Source organism: Mycteria americana, chromosome 3, assembly GCF_035582795.1.
Source record: "Mycteria americana isolate JAX WOST 10 ecotype Jacksonville Zoo and Gardens chromosome 3, USCA_MyAme_1.0, whole genome shotgun sequence".
NCBI classification, from domain to species: domain Eukaryota; kingdom Metazoa; phylum Chordata; class Aves; order Ciconiiformes; family Ciconiidae; genus Mycteria; species Mycteria americana.
Genome location: NC_134367.1, coordinates 96,367,458 through 96,388,794, shown reverse-complemented (window position 1 = coordinate 96,388,794; position 21,337 = coordinate 96,367,458). Strand labels below are relative to the sequence as shown.

The following is a 21,337-nucleotide window of genomic DNA, read 5'->3' as shown; positions in this document are numbered from 1 at the left end:
TTGTACATACTGCTGCTGTAAAGGCACATGGCACTTCATAGGTAGAGAAAAGCCCTCTGAAAGGATCTGGCCAGATGCAAGATGAACTGCAGTGTAAGTCACTTCCTATACTGGAGGGGCTTTTAACACTCACTAGGCATCAATATCTGCACTAATAAAACTATAATAGAGGAATACTGATGCAAGTGATCCACCCTGGATGTGAACAGCCCTGGCTATGCCTGCTGGAGATGTGTGCTAAACCTCTGGCTAGCATGCTATCCACTTCCAAAGAGACAGTTTCAAATGACACTTTTTTTTCCCCATGTCTTCCTCAGTATGTTTATTCACCTCCTTTTGAAGTCTACAAAGCGTTTTGCCCCCAGCTGATGGAGGTCAGGTTAAGGGCTTTGCCTGGCTGATCCTTGGGAGCAAGAACCTCATCTTCCTGTCTGCCTGTAAAAGATCATGTACATGGGTTACCCACAGAAGTGATAGATCAGAATTCAGTTAAATTGGTTTTCACTAGTATCATAGATTCTGATGTTTTCCAAATGTAAGGCTTTGCACTTGTAGGCTTATTTTTAGAAACAAAGAACAGTAAACACAGTATGTTCAGTATGTTTTTAGTATGGGTGTCCTTTTATAAATACTTGATCATCGCAAGCTTCTCACTGAGCTCTTACTTCTTCTTTACCTCATTTTATCTGAGTGAGGCTTCCCTCCAGCACTGCCCCTCACACAAAAATGAATCTGCCATTGCACTTGAGAAAAATCATGGTTAGTTTTGCTCTGGTCATTCTTCAATGATTTATCATTCTATAGACAACCCTTGTCCTGCAACTATCATACAATCAAATAAAAATAAAAAAAAGGAAATCCTCCAATCATATAGGACAGATCAAGAAGGATTTAACCACATCTGAAATGACCAGTTTGTTGAAGGTAAACAGCATGCTGGAATGTGTAGCATTTAGCATGTTTCTCATTTTTAGTTTTATTTTTTATATTTTGATATCACTAACATATCTTAATTTGTTATTAAAAATCTATTTGGTGAATAGGAATATGAAATCTTGTTTTGAGGTTAAAAATATAAAATGCTTCCTGACCAGATTTACATTTTTCAAGCTTTCCAAATTGAGATAGAGAAGCACGCAGTCCAGATTCTCCTCGGATAATCCTATGACTCTTCTTCCCTCTTGCATGTGGATTTATTATCATGTGGCATTGACTTTTATGGGATGGTAATGTTATTGCTTTGATTTAGATTCTTTCCAAATACCACAGTCTATTAAAAGCATCAGTTCATCAAAGTCCACAGTATTAATTTACCAGGAATATCCCCACAGGATTTTTAAAAATAATTTTGTATTATGAAATCATGCTTCAAACTGAACTAACAGAAATCTAATTATAAATGGGAGCACAGTGCTAATTAAACCACCTACTCCAGCATTAAGGCCCACTTGGGGGTATTCACATTGGTAAATTGCCAATTCAAGCTAAATTGCAGGATGTAATATCCAAGTATTGGCTAGCCCTACCTTTCTGCTCCTCTCTCTCCTTTGGCCTGCTCCATAATAATAAAGTGTAGAAGGCAAGAAATCCACTGATTTTTCAACCCTTGAAATATTTTTCTGTGAATAACAATAGCTACTGTAGTAGCAAGGGTCAATCTAAAATATGAGTTCCCAAGCTTGACTCTTCACACGGTTAAAAGTAACCTGACATGCTCTCTAACATGCCTGGCCTGTCCCAGATGCTGCCCCAAGCCATCTCGTTTGCCCAAGCCATGCCAAAGGACTGAGGAAGGCAGCTGTGTGCTAATCCATGCTCAGAGCTTTGCCATTTCCCAGCAGAGAGTCTCATTTCAGGAGGAAGGGGCCATCAATGCAGAGTGGCCCCAGCCACAGCACTGATATGGCCCATCTAGCCTCTCTGCCTTGAGACTTAATGATAGAGGATAGGTTTTCCAGTAGAACAGCCATAACAAACCTCTGGTCAATCCTGTCTGACCTACAGGCTCTGACAATACAAAAGCCAAGTGCCATCTGGGCTAGGTAGCCTTGATCTTGTTTGCTGTCATTTAGACTGAAGGTCACCTACGTGACAAGCAGCCTGTGTATGATAAAATCACCTGCTCTGCTCTCATACTTTGTTCAGAGAGAGAGAGAGAGACATTAAAATGAACACTCAGAGCATTCATTTTAATGAGAAGGGAGATGACTTGATTCCCCGTAAACCAGTACTCCAGAGATACCAAGAAAGTGACACAACTTACTCAAGGATTTGATTTCAGAGTAAGGATAGTGGTGCATATCTTTTGCTCTGAGAGAAAGATAACTAGGTTGTACATGCCTTACCACTCTGATTAGACAGAGAGAAGGGTGGATGGAGAAGTGTCATGGCAATCAGCCTTTACTAAGTAGTGATAACCTGGGGTCTGGGACAAAATAAGGATAGAAGGCTTGTACAGGGAAGCGGGCTTGTTCAGCCTGGAGAAGAGATGACTTTGTGGGCAGGTAACAGCAGCCTCCTAGTATCTATGAGGAGGTTATCAAGAAGAGAGCCAACCTTTTCACAGTGGTGCATGGTGAGAGGATGAGAGACAAGAGGTACAAATTGAAACAAGAGAGATCCAGACCAGATATAAGGAAAATTTTTCACCTTTTCACCATGAGGACAGCCAACCAGAGAAGAGGTTATGCAGTCTCTGTCCTTAGAGATGTTCAAGACCACATTGAATAAAACCCTGAGGAAACCAGCCTGATCTAATGGCTGACTCTCCTTTGAGCAGCAGGTCAGACTAGAGATCTCCTGAAGTCCCTTCTAACCTGAATTCCATTATTACAAGCTCTTTATTTAAAGTTTCAATTAGGAGAGTTCAACCATTTCCAAGAGGGCATTTTTAGACACATTAGGATACTTCTTGTAGAATATTGTTTTAGAAACTCTAGTTCCCCAGGGTCTAGAAAGGGGGCGTCTTCCATATTTTCATTTGAAGTTACCTTTGTGTTGGGGATGTTCCTTTTGCTGTTCCATTAAAACCCATTCAAGCCAGAAAACTTTGTAAACCTCTTCTCAGCAACAAAGCAGTGGGAACATGTTAGAAGTTGCGAAGAAAGCTACCTGAAAATGTCCTTCTCTCTTTGCACTGATTGCATAGGAAGACTAGCATTGAGATTCACCTTGTCTACCTTTAGAAGTCTACCGTGTAGGTGTTCACTTCTGAGCTAGTCAGCTCATGCTCCTTTTATAGCACAATGTAGGAGTTAACAGCTGGTTAGCTGAGTCCTGCCCTGGATGACTAGCCTAGACACAGAACTTTTAGAAGATTTAAATTAAATGAGATGAATCTCATGACTAACAAGCATCTATCTAGTCTGTATTTGCTTTTTTCCTAATTTCCCACCACCCCCTGCCCCATTACATGACCAGAAAGCAGTATTATATTATTTCATCAAGTGGTTTTCTGTAGTACCCAAATGCTTTGAACACAGGCAATGTTAATTTAATCTTGGCTTGAGTCTATTATTATTCCTACTTTATAGGTGGAGGACTGCACCATCTGCAGTAACAGATACCCACAGACATATTTATCTAAAAACACTTCATCTCCAAATCCCTGTCCTATGTCTTGTTGGCGTTGGTTTGATGTGACTTTACAGGACACCTTCACATGTCCTGAAATATGGTTTCCGCAAATTTTCACTAAAGCAGTGCTTGACACAAAAATGCATTGCACTTATCTCTTTAACTTTACTCACACACTGATCACAAAATGTTCCACAAACGATGGTCAGCAGGGTTATCGCCATTTACCAACAGATAAACTGAGACACTAAGAGTTTAGAGTATGGCTTGTAGAAGGGTTCAAATCGTCATGTTAATGCTCTTATGTGAATCGAACTCACAAATTTTTCCCAGCTGAGAGAGAAAATGCACTTGGAATACTGGACAGTGATCCTGGGGGCTTATTCATTTCTTAATAAAAAGGTAGAAATAAACTGCAGGAGTAGAACTGAATAGTTATTAAATATCTTTCTTTTTTTCTTCCAGAAAAAGAACGAATCTTGAGAAAGATGCAGGGAGGATCCAATGGGAAATGAATGGCATGACTGATCCTTCAATGCATGCAATGTTAGTGAAATAGTCACAGCCCACTGCCTGTGCCATTTTCTTTCAGATCTCCTAGTTGGTTGCCTCTGTCACACATCTGCATGAAAAGTGTAAGTCAGATCCTTGCTCTGATGCTTTTGGAACAGATGTGTCTCTGACCACATTGCTGCAAAAAGATGAATCTTGCAAATAGGTAAAAACATATATTTGGCTCCTCAAATTACAGCTTGCTGAAGTCTTCCACTGAAGCTTACTGAGTTTGTCCAAAGAAATCTCACACTTGCTTCCTAATGTGTTGCGGTTTTTTTTCCTGTGAGCCTAAAGGCAAAGACAGAGGAAAAGGTAACTTAAATACAGGTGCTCAATACCAAACGCTTTGTCAATGCTACTGGGAGATCCTGGAACCGTGTCAGTTCTCCGGGGCAGAATATGCAGTAGCTGTTTACAGCATGTTTTGTTGTTGTCCATTTTTATCAGTTAGTTCTTGAAAAACGAGACAATGCGGCAAGTAACTCTGTTACTTATTTCATGTTTAAAGGACTTGTCTGTTTCACTGCTCTGGATGTCTGATGGAGGTTTCAAGTGAATGTAAGTGCAATTTAAACTTCTTTAGAACATAAGGATTGCCACATGTTCCTCAAGTCCACTGTCCTGTCACCAAGAGTGGCAAGCTACATGTGCAAAAGCAGAGCATGCCTATGGTAATCATTCCCCTCTTACATCTTTCCATCCCAGCATCACAGTTTAAAGACTTCTTGATCCGGAGTCTGTAACCCAACCTTTGTGTTGAATAGCTACCAAAAGACTTTGAGGGCTCTCTGCAGTTTCCAAGTAGTGTAAGAAGAAAAAAGCGTAAGTAAGAATCACATCAGCCATCCTTCAAGCAATATGGTATGTCCAGAAACCTGTAAGGTGATGGTGAATGATGCCTGGAGTGGTTCTTGTTCATTCCTACTTGTAATCTGCAGTGGAGACACAGCATAATTCTAAAGGCAGCTGCTGCTATTCCCCAGGGTCTGGCAGGAGATGGTCTCACTTTTCGTTCATCGAAGGCTGAAGGTGTGTCACAGACTCCCGCACACAAATTCAAAATTCATTCACAGAGAAGTCCAGCAATTCAAAAAGGGGGGTGTGTGTGTGTGTGTGTGTGTGTGTGTGTAGGGGTATCTTTCTTCCCTGAGCAACATTTATGATCTTTTTATTCAGAATTAATTGTATTAATGCTGAAGGGGGACATTTTTTCAAGCCGCTGTAAATATGCAACATTTACTAGTTGCCAGTCAGAAACATATGTTGTTTAGAGATAATAGATGTAAAGGGTTTATAGGAATGAGCCCAATTTATAGATAGTGAACAGAAGCACATAGAAGGGAAAAGCAGTCTCAAAGGATGTTTTGTGTCCTTTGGAAAACCCTCAGCCCTAAGCACTGTATTTTCCCAATAGAATGTACAAGGAAAATCACTAGATCCAGGACCTGAACCTCTGTACCCTCATAAATCACTCAGATAATGGTCTGTAGAATTAGGTGGTGTTACTTTCAGGCCCAGTGAATATTTAATTATTTATGCAAAGTACAGCCTCTCCATACATGTAGAGACATACAGACATGTTCATATGTCTAAATGGACATACAGAGAGATGAGCACATAGTAATAGTCAGTAACCCATTACTCATGGCCAGGATGCAAGTTCAAGATCCTGCTTTTAATCAAGCAGTTCTCTAATTTAAACACTTTGTAGATGGGTATAAAACTTCAGCAGAACAGCAGTTAGGGATGTCTCACCTGATCCAGCTGAAGATTACAAAGCCCCTTGGAACGGTGACTCCTTTTGCTGTCTGGATAGGAACTGATTGTCCTGTCCAAGAGCTCTGATTCCTTACATGAACATTACATCCAAAGAACCCAACAGATTAAATTTTTGTTTTGGTTTTTTTTTTTTAAATAAGCACTCTGTTCACAAGTGTCTGTGCAACACTTAGATATGTACAGTTTATCTAAAAAGCTCCTAAACAGATCATCCTCTGCCATGGATAGTATGTCCCACCAAACATTGTTATTACGTACTATTACCATTTATGAACACTCATTTTCTAAACTGAGTTGGAGCTTTGATTTTGTCTTGCTTTGGTTGGGGGGAGGGGAGCGGAAGGTGGTGAACATGTGAGTGGACAAGAAGAATGCAGAAGTTAAAAAAATCTTGTTCCATTCTTGCAGATATGTTTCTTCATCTACTCACTACTTTTTGCATATGCATGTGTGTGTGTAATGTAGGTTTCATTGCTTATATAAGTTTCTGGTTAATATACTTTAACAGCTTCATGAAGAACATCATCATTTGAATTATTTATCATTACAGATGCTTTTAAGGCACTTATCACCATGATATCTGGATGCACTTTTTATAGTTTATATTAGGTCATTAATAGCTAAAAAGAGAAAGAAAAAATCCACCATCCTGCTTTGCAGTACCCTATAGCTGAAAGGCAAAGGAGGTGGTTTTTAGCCAGTCAGCTAAAAAAGCAGAAGCTTGTCGCTTCAGATCAGCCCACACACAGAGGTACAACTGCAGTCCTTGAGCACACCCAGATATTCTCCAAAGTATTTCCGATAAAAGCTATTTGCAGAGATGGGCCTCTTTTCCAGAATGCCCTCCCTCCAGATCCCAGCACCCTCATCCTGGTCCTACAGATCTTAGCATTTTATATGAGTAGAGGCCACATAATCAGGATAACTGAATCCCATTCCTTGGCCATCAAATTGACGGGAATGGTAGAACTCCCAATAGCTGTCTCTCTGTTCTAGTGAGACCTATTGCCCAGCTCCAAGCTGTGAGTGGAACGTGTGGGTGTTATGGGTGGAATATGGAACAGGCTTTCTGCACGATGTTATCTTCTGGTGTTGGATCGAGAGTTATTTTAGCTATATTTCACTGAGACCTCAGCTAAGTTGAATTATTTTGCATCTGTTTCAGGCTAAGAAGATTTATAGAGGCAATTACTGCAGACTAGTTGATGCACAATAACCTGTTAGCTATGTTACTTTGTTCATACATCTAAACCATTAGACAACTCTAATAGGAAGCAGGATAACCTGAGGCAATTCTCAGCTGCCATCGGCTAAAAATAAAAACACAGCTGTCTTCCACGGCTGGACTGCTGTGCTCTTGCATGTTACCCTAGAACAACACGTCCATGTGTCGAAACCATAAGCAAGATTTTCTTAACCATTAGAGAAATCAGTCTTTTAGGGGTCAACCAGAGCAGGGTTCAAATGCCACATCTTCTTGTGCAAAATGCATGTGTTCCCTTGTCCTATCTGATTCTGAATTTTGGCAACAGACCTTCAAAGCCACTGCTGAGCAGACTGTATGTTTTTCAGAGCATCAGGAGTCAGAATGTTCAATACAGCACTTTCCCTGTATCCCTCTCATCTTATATACTGTATTTATTATTCACATCATGAAGCTTCCCCTGCAACATGCTGGACTTGCTGCTGCTTCTGGTGCTGTATTTCACTCATGCCTTTTTTTTTTTACTTATTTAAAAAAAAAAAAAGCTTTCACTAGTTTTATCTTGCAGACAACCTTGTCAATCCTGCTCACTATTTGGGAAAGAATACAGTATTTCCCATTATTAAACCACAGCAGAGCATTACCTCAGCTAGACTGAATAAGCCTGTAAAAAACCACACTTCTTGTATTGTTTCAGATAATAAAAATACCAGAATGCCATACTGAACTAGAACCTATCACTGGCCAATAGTACAAACCTGGGGGGAAATATAAGATTAGGGTAAGTCTAGAGTGACACTTCCTTATTATAACATCCAAGATTTTAGCAATGACTAGTTTACAGATGTCCCGAGCGAGAGATTGTACCTGAATCTTCACGTTTCATAGCCCTCAGTGGACTTGTCTTCCATAAATATGTCTATTTTTTTCTGAACCCACTTACACTTTGGGGCCCTGCAACAATCTGAAGTAGCAAATTTTTCAGTTTCATTGTATGAAAAATAGTCTCCTTTTCATTTCTTAATTTAAAAAGATCCACCTGATTCTTTCACTTGTACACTACTTCCTCTAGACTATTTGAGAATGTATAGAGCTCTATCAAATTTCTCTTTGATCATATCTTCTGCAAGCTGAAAAATCTACCTAAATTCCCTTGCAATCAGTGCTCTTCTACCATGCTGCAGAGCCACAGCTGAAGTACCTGTGATGTAAATAAACTTAAGTTACTTAGAATACAATAATTACAATGACGTAAGGCATTGGCATACCTCTCCAGCTCTGGGCCAGAGGAGGAAGAGCTGCAATACACATTCTTGTGCAAGTATATCTGATGAAGAAGCAGAAATATTGAATTCTCTGATTTATCAATATCTTTGTTCACCTTCAGATATCAAATCAGGACACCACATTCCAGGAGTGACTGTGGTCAAATGCAGACAGAAAGTACTTATCTAGTTAGCCCCTCCTGATACCTCTATTAGGTAATTTAAGGACTTAATATCCTTATGTGTTAGTACTGATGAAGAAACTATTTCAGGAGCATCCTATATGATTACATCATGTAATCCTTGTCAATGGATATTCTCTCCAAACACCAAGCAGAAATATTTGAAAACATTGGTGTTTTCCTGTATTACTGGAAATTGTTTCCATCTATTGAAATCTATCACTTTTCTCTATTCAGCTGTAGTAAATTGATAAGGTAAGCCAAAGTGTATAAAGTACCATACTTGGTCAGCAGAGTTAAATGAAGTGTTTTAGGAAAAAAAATAAATTCTAACAATGCATCAATCCATGATGAAATTGCCAATAGTAATATAGAAAAGGTTAGTGTGCAATAAACACTATATTCTGTTTGGGAAAACAGAATATGGATTTATGTCATATGAGGCTTTGACATGAGGGCTGAAGATGCATTTTTTCCCAGATTCAAACTGTGCAAAATTAACAGATTGAAGACAGAATATAAGAAGAGTACTTCAAAACTTGGAAACTTAGCATAATGCAGCAATCCAACAGAGAAAAGGCAAACTTTAGGCTCAAGAGCATTGCCAGATAAAGCTCTATCAGGTAGGAAGAGAAGGAGGAAAACTGACACCAACCAAAGTGTGATTTCTTTCTTTTTAATTTAAAATTAATACAGAATATCTCTCTCTTTAGGCAGCTTGGGCATTTATCCTGCTGCCTATCAAATCATGTAAAATCTTTTGCAATTGGCACCCAATGTGCTAAACCTTGGTGCTGAGTCTTCAGGCAAAATTAAAAGCCAGGGAAATGTCATTCCATCAGAGATTCTTAAAATCTAAAAGTTTGCATTTCCTTACTGAAAGTAATGTTTCAGTAGAACCAGAGAAGTTGTTGAATGGTGGTACCTTTAACACCTATGATGCCTGTGTTGAGAGTATCCAGATGCAGCACCAACACTGGAGGAAACTTAGAAGTAATTTTTTAAGTATGCACTAGAAACATCTGTTGTTTTTAGTAGATGTAACGGCTCTCCAAATAAAAGGTAACTACTTCTGAAGAAGCCTCACTGTGAGGTCTTGGAGACAGTCCAAGTCTGAAAAGTTTACATCCATAAAAGCCAAGTCAGACAAAGCAAGGGATACGCATTTCCTGCTTCTAGTTACAAGCTATCAGCTCTCACATTGCAGAAAACAACAAACTATTGTATGGATATGCAAGCGGCAGGTTTTATGCTGGGTTTTGGCTAAAGTTTAACCCATAGAGGAGTTAATAGTCTGATCCATTTTGTAATAAAGCCTTGTTAGTAGTTTGTGAGTCATTACCAAATTATTCAAACACAAAATACAGGAAGCTTGTGGAGACTGGAAACAAGAGGAACAGTCAGAAAAGAAGCCAGAGCAGTCCTTCTTTACCATCAGCACTTCAAAAGCATCATCTTTGTCATGAGACTTTAAGCAATAGAGTTATCCCAAACTACAGAGAATGTAGCCAGTAGAGGAATAGCATAAATAGAGAAAACAAAACGAGCACATTTGTGCATCAGTCATAACCAGGAAAATGGCTGCAAGAAAGGAGAAACTATGAGTAAGGAGAAAAGTCCTAAGAACTGAGAGGTGGGACATGCCTGACAACGATACTGTACATCATTGCTTTAGCAGGAAATCCATCTGTCCCTCCTTTCTGATGACAGCCCCAATTTCTGAGTCGTGATGAATCCTGCCCCCACCCTCAATGATATTTCTAAAATGATCTTGCGCCATTGAAATATTTCATATCTCAAGCAGGGGATACAGAATTGATACAGAATTTAACTAGTGAACCATATGGCTTGTGCTGCGCAAGAAGTCAAGTTAGATGGACCTAGCAATAATCCCTTCCAGGTTTAATATCCTCAAGTCTGTACAGATCACCTTCTCCAACAGCCTTATCTTAAAATAGGAAAGTGAAGTTGATTTTACATTAGATGATGGCTGAGATCCAGGCCCAGTCTCCTGACGTATTGATTCCACAGAACTCCAAGTTATGCAGTCTCACAGGACTGGGGAAAACTATCAGTTTGTTGTATGGACCACTGAATCTTAAAAGAACTTATATGCAGTGCACCCGCAGGTTCAGATTTTATACTTGACACTCTGCGTGCTTAGTTTTCCCATCTTAAACTGTCTTGACACTTCAATGGGAGTGGGGAGGAGGGGTTGGAGGGTTTTCACCTGCTAAAGCCTGTAGGTGTCAGGGCTATCCATTCTACCACCTCCCTTCTCTTGATGCTATTAACAGCTTAAAAATGGCACTTTGATCTGTTTAGGTAATTCATAAACACAGGGAAGTCAAATCACAGATATCTCTAATGGTAAATACAAATTGCCAGAGGGAAAAAGATAACTTCAAACTTAGTTTACATGGGGCAAATGATTCTGCAATACATCTCTGGTCTTAAGGGAAAGCAGCAGAAAAGGGTTTTGAAAGAAAAAATTGCCTCTCCTGTTATCATCTGTTTGCATTTGATCTAGAAAATATAGACCAGGCTTGTGTATTTAATAAAGCCAGGTTGCTCAAAAGAGGACAACAGCATTATAAAGTGGTTGTATCAGCATCTCACATTTTTACTGAATTATAGGAAAAAAACCCCCATAAATATAAAGACATCTGAGGATATTAGATATTGCACTTTCCCTGATAAAGCTTACATGAGCACACCTCTGCAGTATTTTCCAGTAGTCAACATGCTTTCCATTAATGTCTACTTAATGATTTGATAGTGCAAATTTTCATGGCCCTGATGAAGGCATATATAGACTGATGTCTCTTTAGCTGTACTATTTCTTTTCTAGACTATATAAATTTAGCTCCTTGTGTTTAGCATCCTTCAATCCTTGAATCATTTTTGTGCTTTTCTTCGTATTTTTTCTACCTTACTAGTAGTTCACTTATTACCACAGCAATCTTTTGCTTCTTTCTGCATTTCTTTCTTCCTGACAAGCCACTTACATCTCTGGGTCTCAATATGCTATTCAGTCTGACCACTCAGACATAACTTTGTCTTTTGCTGCCCTGCCAACATGCCTGAGCCCAGACCCACTGCAGTCATTTCAAAGGCTGAGAGTTAATCATTCATGACCACCTAATCATCAGCTTCACTGCTGAAGCTGATGACAGGGGTGACAATTAGTGTGAATTACAGTGGACACTTGCTTGGCAAAAAAAAAGTATCTAGAAAATCTGAGAAAAAAATTTCAATCAACATGATTTGGGGACAAAAAAAGCAGCATCTGAAAAACTGCAATGTGTCTAGCCGATGAGAACAAATAGATGTGCAAGACATACATTCTCTTCCCACTCTAGAAAATATCTTCATCACTACAGCAACTAAAGGAAATACAATTTAATGAAGGACACATTTGAGTCATTGCAACAAAGTGTTCAGATTTAGAAATATTGAAGTATCTTGTTCCTAGAGAGAACTGAAAATGAAACACTACACTGCATCTGAATTAAAAATACAATGAAGTTTTGGTCATGTGGAAAAAGTTTAGTATTTCACCTTTTTCTAAATCTAGGAACACAAGAAATACCAGAATTTAGCACAGGACTGAAGCCCTGATTCTTGCTCAGAGCTCTCCTGCCTTGACTAAAAGCCTCCCAGGAACTCATTTCACAGAATAATTGCACAGGCATTAGATCAGCATGCTAGTGCTCCACTGGCCTAAACTGAGAATCTATGTTGGAGGATTCTGTGAATTTGCTCTCATACCAGTAATTCTTGGAAGATGCTCTGGACTTTTGATTAATACAGGGAAACATTCTTATCAAAAAATAACACACAATGTGGTAAAGGCAACAACTTCTTGTAGCAAAAGGTTTTAAAAAAACCTAAAGTTTATCTGTAAAACCTGCTACATCATGAAAACCCATGAAACCTAAGATTTTATCAGCACTGAAGAAAGAACTGGGTATTTACACAGATAATGAGGACATCCATATGCTGATTTGATAGCCTACATAAATTAAGAGACATAGAAGCCTTTATGGCTTTATTACCAGCTCTGAATATGGGATAATGCTGTCCTGAAAGCCAAGCTGTTTACAACTGTCCATCATTCAGACACTTACACCACTCACTGAAGAATCCTGTTTCACAGATAACAGTGTTAAATGGACTGCCAAAATGATCAGGCAATGGTATTCCTCCATTCAGAGAGATCATCTCACTGGCATGCCTCTGGATGAGTATGTGAGGACTTTCTTAACAGGTATCTTTGGTCCCTGTGTAGATTTACCTCACAGATGACTGTAAAGTTCTATTAATGAAGACCAGACTCAGTCATCAGTACAGTCAGGTAGCACAGAGTGGATATAAAAATTGCTATGCTTTCCTGGCAATTCCTTACATCCACAGCTGCATTCTTCCTTTTCTGGTTCTGACTGGGAAATTAAAGAGAAGATATCTAGGAACCATATATGATGAAGCCAGAGAAATGGCTTCAAACCAGGCACGCTGACTCCTGCTATGCCTTGCTGCAGTGCAGCATGGATCCACCCTGCCACAGAGCAGTAGACTCACAAGCTTTCTCCTGGCTGACACCTCTGGTTAATCCAGAAGTCTACTCATGTCTACTCAACAAGTGATTTAAAGCTTCCTGGAGGATCAGTGTAACTAACCCACTGGAAGCTGCTCCCTTGAGCTTTACCCTGCAGTCCTACATCCCTCTGACAGTGACACTCTGGAAGGATTCCTGCAGCTGTGAAATACAGATACATAATTATCACTGTGAGGAAAACTATTGTGAGTGCAGTCCTGTAAACACTACAGTGAAGTTCCCTTGTATTCATCACTTGGGCACAGAACTCACCTTCGTGAAGTTCTCAAAAAGGCAAAAAGAAATGGAGTAGCCAATATTTCTGCTCTTCCATTGGGGATGATCTTATGAGGGCTGCACAGAGTTAAGACATTCAGTAGTCTGCAGTTTTAGGCCCCAAGATGTGCCTGGAGACTCTGCTGAATCCACAGGTCATCAGACAGAAGATATTTCTGGCACTCAGACTAAATTTTCCTTATCTAGATATTTCCTAGGTATCACCCAAACAGTGCCTTTCCCTCTTGCCTACTGCATGCTGCAGCCTGCAGATCTGCTTTACAGGATTATCTCAGGGAAGGTAGAGAAAGCAAGAAAGGAAAGATATGGTAAAATTAATTTAGTTTCAGGCAGGAGCAGCACATACTGCACGTTGTATAGCAAGCTCATTTCTCCAGAGAACTGCTTGGATACCACTGTGAAGGACTAGCATAAGAAGGCAGATCATGCACGTTCAGATATGTAGACAGAGAGATGAGAACATCCATTTAGATCAGTTCAGACAGACCCTTAATTCACAGTGACTGAATTCTAAAGCTCTGTATCACCTACTGACTTTTTTAAAAAAACTAAGAACCATTATCCTTACCAGAAGCTCTTATAAAATCCGTTTAGTAAACAGGCTGTACCATTTTCAGTGCCCCGTGTTGCAACAGGAACTAGGCTGTAGCACGAGCTGCCAAGACAGATTTAGGCTGTAACAAAATTAAATTGACTGGTTTTCATGATATTTAAAGTGCATAACAAACCATCATAAATCCTGCTCTCTGTGTTTATATATTGCCATACAGGGCACCAGCAGCACATATTTTAAATAACTCAGAAATTGGCCTATTTGTAATGTTTCTAATTTATTGACAGATTTATTTATTTTTTGTTACCATGCAGGTGGGAAGTAATGCTACTTAGTCCACAAGGAGCTTGAGACCATATATGCTAAGAGGAGTTGCATAGCAGAGTGGGTATATCTGAACAGTGGGGGTCCTTAAAGCTGTAGGGTCTAGTGCAAAGGATTTATGTAAAACCAAGACCACCTTGCACAGAGAAGCAAGTGTTTAGTCAGGTGCTTTTTACCTCCAGCTCTCCTCCTTTTGCTCTGTCACTCAAACAAATTAAAAGGGAATTAAAAATGGAGGTTCAAGAGGGATGATGGTTAAGGGAGGAGAAAAGGGTAGGAAAAAATCTGACAAATTAAAAATTAACCTGCATGCTGGAAAATAATTTTCCCTATAAAACATAATTGCAGCTTCCACTGTTGCTCTAGTAAATGAAATTTAAATATTTAAATAGAGTACCGGCGTCGCAATGCCTGCAGCATGTGCTATCCCCTGCCCAGGAGAGGCAGAGCAAATCTTGCAGAACTAAAGTAGCCCTGCTGCTCTCCACTCCATGGGGCTGCTTGGCTCTGCAACGCACCCACCTCTTCTGCTCATGGCAGCTCTACTCGCCCCAGGCAGCTGCAGATGGTGGCTCAAATGCCATATGGATCAGGCAGGTGGTACCAGGTGCTTCTGCTGGTGCACTTTATTTTACCTCAGATAGAAGCAAAAGCCAGTGGGACACCAGCCCTTCAAAAAGAGTGCCATGGTCTACTGCAGCCAGGAAAAGTCATGAATCTCCTGCACGTTGCATGACTAAGAAAAATCCAACACAGCTTTCATGGCCACAAAAATGGGAATGAGGTCATTGATGATCAATAACCTGTTATTTTCTTGAAGAATTCAACACCCAGAAGTCTTGCTAAATTCAGTGTTAGAAATAGCCACATGATACCTTTAGAAAATCAGGCCATTAACCAGGTAACAGTCAGGCTCCCTGCAGAGATAGGATCGTTCCTTGGAGTATACTGAATAGCACTCTGCCTAGTCTGCTTTTCCAAATGGCCTCCATCACATCCCTTGGTAACTATCCCATAACCTAACAGATCTCATTCCTTGCTGTTCTGCTAAAGTATTCCCTCTTAATGTATTTATCCTCATCCTACCCTCTTGTACTCACTTTAAAATCACTCCTTTGTGAGACTATTTGGGACCCCCCCTTCCAAATACTCCAAGATTGCTTTTCCTATACTTAACGATTAATTGCTTCCCTTTTGTAGTGACCAGAAAGAGAGGTAGCAGTGTTCTCTCCTCTGTGCTTTTGCCATCCAGAAGGGATCAGGACTGCGCTATGGAACAGCCATAAAAGATGGACAAGATGCTCTGTGCAGCATATGTTACTGTGGACATTACAACTGCATCAGAACAGTGCCTACTCCAGGCTTTTTCCAGGTAAGGGGTCCTACTCTCTGATTCCCAATTAACATTAAAGTTTGGACTCCATCCTCTTATTTATTGATAGCAGACTTACCAATGCATTCTAAAGGAAGCATAGATATATGTAAAAAAATGTAGCTTTTTGTAGCTGAGAAAAGCTTCTGCCTGAACAGACCTCAATCAGGGAACACAAAACGGCACACTCTAGGATGAGTTAAATGCCAATGGAAAAAGGCTTTTTCTGAAGCCTGAGTGAAGCCTTTGACAAGAAAATGAGATCACAGGATGACATAGTTTATTCTGATTCTGGCATTGCCTCACATTGGAGCCCAAACCTTCTGGGACAGAGAAAACCACACAGAGTAACTTTATGGTCCATTCTGGTATTAAAACCTATGAGAATCTAAGGTTCCTTCTCTGAAAGTGAAAATCTATAAATATTGACCACTCATTTAACAAGGAAAGAGCTATAGTAAAAAACAACCCTTTCCTTCCTAGTGGTAAAGGGTATCAAGCAAAATTTGCCTCACTTTTGCTTCTATGATCTCTGTCTTTTTGATGCAGAAAGCACCCTCTAATTCTGAAAGAATCCCCCCTTTGCTTTTGCTCTTATAAAACCAGGTGTCCATAGTCAATTGAAATCCCAAAGAGGGAACATCTGAGTTAACAGGGTCTCTGCTCATCAGAGCCATTAAATACTCTATGTGGTCCTCTACAAGCAGCAACAGATTTTACAAAGTGGTTTACATAAGGATAGCAATGTGATTTTCTACAGTGCTATATGGGTGAGGGGGTCTGGAACAAGGTGAGTCTTTATTTGTTTTTCTTGGTTAGAACTGCTAAGACTTTACTCTGGCGGTTATGAACAGAGGTAATCCTTTAGCTAAAAGGTAGCAGGTGTTTGGGGCTTAACACCCTATCTGTGGTTCTTGCTGATGGTTCCACTTACAGAGCAGTGTCTTCTGTATGCTGCTGCTATTTAAGCACAAAGTTGCCCTGACTTGTAGCTCCCTTAAGCTTCTATTGGAGGTGAGTAATTTAGAAAGGAAAAAAAAAAAATAAGGAGCACACTAGTAAAGCTGGAGGAAAAGGTTGGGGGGAGGTGGGGTTGTGAACAGTTTAGTCTAAATCCATGAGTGAGTATGAGGAAATGAGTGTGTCCAAGGAAGGGCAATGAAGCTGGTGAAGGGTCTAGAGAAAAAGCCTTATGAGGAGCGGCTGATGGAACTGGGGTTGTTTAGCCTGGAGAAAAGGAGGCTCAGGGGAGACCTTATTGCTCTCTACAACTACCTGAAAGGAGGTTGTAGTGAGGTGGGTGTTGGTCTCTTCTCCCAAGTAACAAGCAATAGGACAAGAGGAAATGGCTTCAAGTGGCACCAGGGGAGGCTTAGATTGGCTATTAGGAAAAATTTCTTCACTGAAAGTGTTGTCAAGCATTGGAACAGGCTGCCCAGGGAAGTGGTTGAGTCACTGTCCCTGGAGGTATTTAACAGATGCGTAGACATCATTCCTAGGGTTATGGTTTACTGGTGGTCTTGGCAGTGTTAGGTTAATGGTTGGACTTGATGATCTTAAGGGTCTTTTCCAACCTAAATGATTCTATGATTCGATGAAACGGAGTTTATCCAGTCTCTGTATGTGACAAGTATAAGGCCTCAACTTAGCAAGCTTTTCAGTGCATTCGTATTCAGGGCTGAAGAACTCTTTGGGAAATAGACAACATCTGTGCATCCAAAGCAACTTCTAAATTAGCTAATCACTCTCTGTCAAGTCCAATTTCAATATAACACTTCTCAAAGGGACAGTACATTTTGAGTCATGCTGAAAAAAACCAGTCTTCAGGTCACTAAGCTGCTTTCACCCCTCACACTCAGAAAGGTCAGACTTTGAGAAGAATCCAGGTGGGTGGATGCATGATATATAAACTCACAAGTGTAAGCCTGATTACAGTGATTATACAACAACATTATGCCTGGCTGAGTTTTGTCTCTGTGTTAGCTAATTCTGAGAACCACTTGCCTAGTGATTTATTGTTGGAGTTCCCTAGAAAAGTGAGGTCTTACAAGCCCCTGATGCTGCAGCCTAGAGCAAATGCATTCCAATATCAGAAAAAACAGAAAGGAGGAAACGTGGTGCCTTAATACTTGGCACAGGTAAGCCTGTCTCAATATCCTTTTTTGCAATACAAAAAAGCAATACAATTGCTTTTGTAGACATGAGGAACAACAGTTCGGGTGAGAGCAGTTTTACGTATTTTTACCAGAAGAATTTTATTCCGTAGTGGGGATCTCCCAAGCTGTTTCACAGAGCTCTTCAGAGAACCCACAGAATAAAGCGAGGTGATCTTTTGCAGGTCTACTAATGTAGCAGGGTCATGGAGCACTCAAAGTAAAAAGGTAGGAGTCCAGATAGTTTTGCTATTTTTCCACCTGTAGTATTAATTTGCTGGGTATCTTTGAGTAGCAGAATTGATCGCTGCAAGCCCTGCTTTTTTAAAAACAGGCCTCCCAATATTTTCTAACTGTGTTAAAACTGCTGAAATGCTTGGGTAGAAGTACCTATATTATGAAAGATGAATGCTCCCTCATTAAACAGCGTGCCCAGACCATGACAAAGCCAAGGGAAGTCAAGGAAGCTCTGTCAGCTTACACTAGTTCAGACAGAACCTTCTAACCTGAGATGAAGGTGCATATAACAAATATTTATCTACAGTCTTTAAATGTCTTGAAATAGCTGGTGTCTGATCTTTACCTCACTAAAATCTACCCCAAGGTGCACATTGAATAGATTGAGGATGAATTCATGCTTAAAAAAAGCAAATATATAACTCAGTTATGTTTCAGCTGCAGGACAAGCATGCTGTATGATAGCTACTGATCATCCAGATTTGGCAGTTTGGCAAGGCCGGGCCTGCTCACTGAATCACAGCCCTTTCACAATCTGTGCTGCTGTGTGCTGAAGGGCTTGGTCATGCCAGAGCAAAGCTCGCGCATGCTTAAGTAGAACGGTGCTCCTGCCATAGTCAGCAAGGGCCTCCCTACAAAGAATTAAAGACTAGCATATACTTAAGAGCTTTGCTGTATCTGGGTAAAGGTGCCCCATGTCCTTGACGGCTTGAGCTCTGACCCAGCACAAGTCTTAGTACTCAAGGAGTCATATTCTGCTTTCATTTAACACTGATGTAAACTAGAATAACTCCACTGAGATTAGTGGCATTGCTTTAGCTTATACTACCGTGCAATAATACGAGAACTTGACTATATTAACTGTCTCTTATTGTGCTCTGCACTTCTGAGGATACCTTTGCCAGAAATGCTAAATTTCTGCAGAACTGTCTATTATTTGGGGCGATTGAGAGATTTCCATCTCTGTAATATTAATTTTTTGGCTTCTATCAGCATGGCCCTGAGGAACCATCTTTCAACCTCTTTCAACAGAGATATTGATAAATTCCCTAATATGTATACTGCTTTCCTTTTCAGTGCTTGAACTGAATACATTTATAAAGCAGATATTACTTTAATCTGGAAAATATTCCCCACCAGCGAACATGCTATTGTTCTCATGGCTTAGCTGGGACGCTGTTCCTTTCTTCTCCCTAGTAACAGTTTTGGTTGTTGAAAGAAATGTTGAACCAAAGAGATCTCGGGGCATCTAGTGGTTCCCAGGGAAAACTGCATCTTCATGCCAGCGGTATGGGGATGAACTGACGGCAGTAACAAGTGAGGAGGCCATAAGGAGTGCTAGAGGGGAAGTGTGTCACGTATTCCAACCCCGGTCAGCAGCGAGCCTTTGGCCTCAGTCGTAAAAGTTCAGGCTCTTAAAAGCTCTGCATGTGTCGCTGCCCAACTTTCACCATCACCATCAAATGATAGTGATGGGTACCAGGCAGGTTGGAGGAACGCAGGAATTTTTGCTCTCTGCATCCATTCACAGACTGCGATAGAACAGACCCATCCTAACAGGGCGGTAAAAATGCAAGACTAGCCTTGTGATTAATGGGATACAAAGCCAAACATGGATTTCTGCCTCAGTTTTCCTTGGATGATTAATGGCACATATTCAAAATTGAGTGTTTACGATACAGAAATGCTGCTTACTCCCAGAAGAACTGTCTCTGAGTATAGAAGCACAGGAGATGGAGTGTAGTTGCCATAGCCACATACATATCATTCAAATCCTTATTCTTGTCCATGTAAGTGCAAATAGCTTGGCTACCAGTAATCATTTTGCAGACTATTAAGCATTTTTCTAAGGGTATTTTTTGTATGGCCTAAAGCTAGACTACAAGGGGCTTCTTTCTAAACTCTGCATCTTGCAGGCAACAGTTAAAATTTAAGTTACCAGAGGGCCCAGCTGAGATCAGAGCTTTGCTGTGCCAAGCATTGAGTAAATATATAAAAGAGAGCCCCAGGTCCAAATTAAAATTCTGAAAGAAACTGAGGTGAAAGGAAAGGCAATTCATGTGTAGAAACAGACATTTTAGTACAAGGAAATAACACAGGACAGAGATGAGCAGGGAGGACAAATAAATAAATGGAAACCAATTGTCACCTCTATGTCCATCACCTCCCCCAAAGGCCTCTCCAGAGCTCCCCATACTTGAACTGTTGCCCTGTGTTTTTTGTAGTACAAGATAAAGCACAAGCTCTCCGATTTAAATGTCATAGCTGGGAAAGCAACAAGTACACTTCTCTCTTGATTGTAAATTAGATCTACACGCTATAAGAAGTAAAAAGCATTTTATTAAGGTTGCAACTTTGCAGTGCGAAGTTAGAAAGTGGCAGAATGATGGCAGTACACAGGATATCAGTTCAGTCCTCTTGTGTCTCTATTATGGCACACTTCAGTTCCTTGATTGCATGCTATTTTTCTCAGCAGCCCCCTGACATATATTGCAGACCTAGGCTGAACTGATCATCAAAATTATGCATGGCAACTAGTAGGGAAGCTGTCAGCTGCTGGAGAGATCTACAATGAATTCTCTAACACCAGCAAAAATGAGACACCAGTACCTCACCTGACCAAGGTTAGAGTTATGATCAATGTAAATGCACAATTTTCCAAAACTGCATTTGTGTGTCAGAAGTCCTCTAAAGCTAACAGGGAAGACCTATGCCAAATATGTGATCCATGTGCTTATCAGACAGTGGATAGTCTAATATGTAAACATGTTTGGAGCCCCTTAGCAAATGCATCATGCAGTGACAGAACATATGTTTCTGTGTAAAGGAAGTCATGGCTAGTGTACACTTGATTTTAGCTACTGGATGAAATGCTGTTGGTCATTGTTTGCCCAGGAACATACAAATGCTGTGCTGTTTGGTGTTTGCCATTGCCAAAGTAAAAATATCTAAATGGTGGTTCTGGTACTAATTCAAGCCTGTGGCAAGGAAGATCAAATATGCATAGGCTGAAAAAGGTAGGCAGAGTAAAGGTGAGTAGTGACAGCTAATTCTGCCAGAGCTACTTTATTACCAGCAATTAGTACAATTTCTCTCAAGGGCTATTTGTTCTTAGAGCAGATAGGTCAAAGATGTGTTTCTTCTCTGGCATAATACACAACAACAAGGCATCCTTGAATTCCCAAGTGATCATAGATTTGCATTTCCAGCAAGTAATTTTAACAAATGTTACTCCATTTAAAT

General features: G+C 40.2%; 1 long non-coding RNA gene across 1 annotated transcript in view; it reads right to left on the bottom strand.

Moving 5' to 3' along the window:
* Nucleotides 1-329: 329 nt before the first annotated feature.
* LOC142407787 (uncharacterized) overlaps nt 330-21,337 on the bottom strand; it is a 46,308-nt gene continuing 25,300 nt past the window's right edge. Inside the window, exon 3 of the long non-coding RNA XR_012775049.1 lies at nt 330-435. This is a non-coding gene — a long non-coding RNA (uncharacterized LOC142407787). The remainder of the gene's footprint in view (nt 436-21,337) is intronic.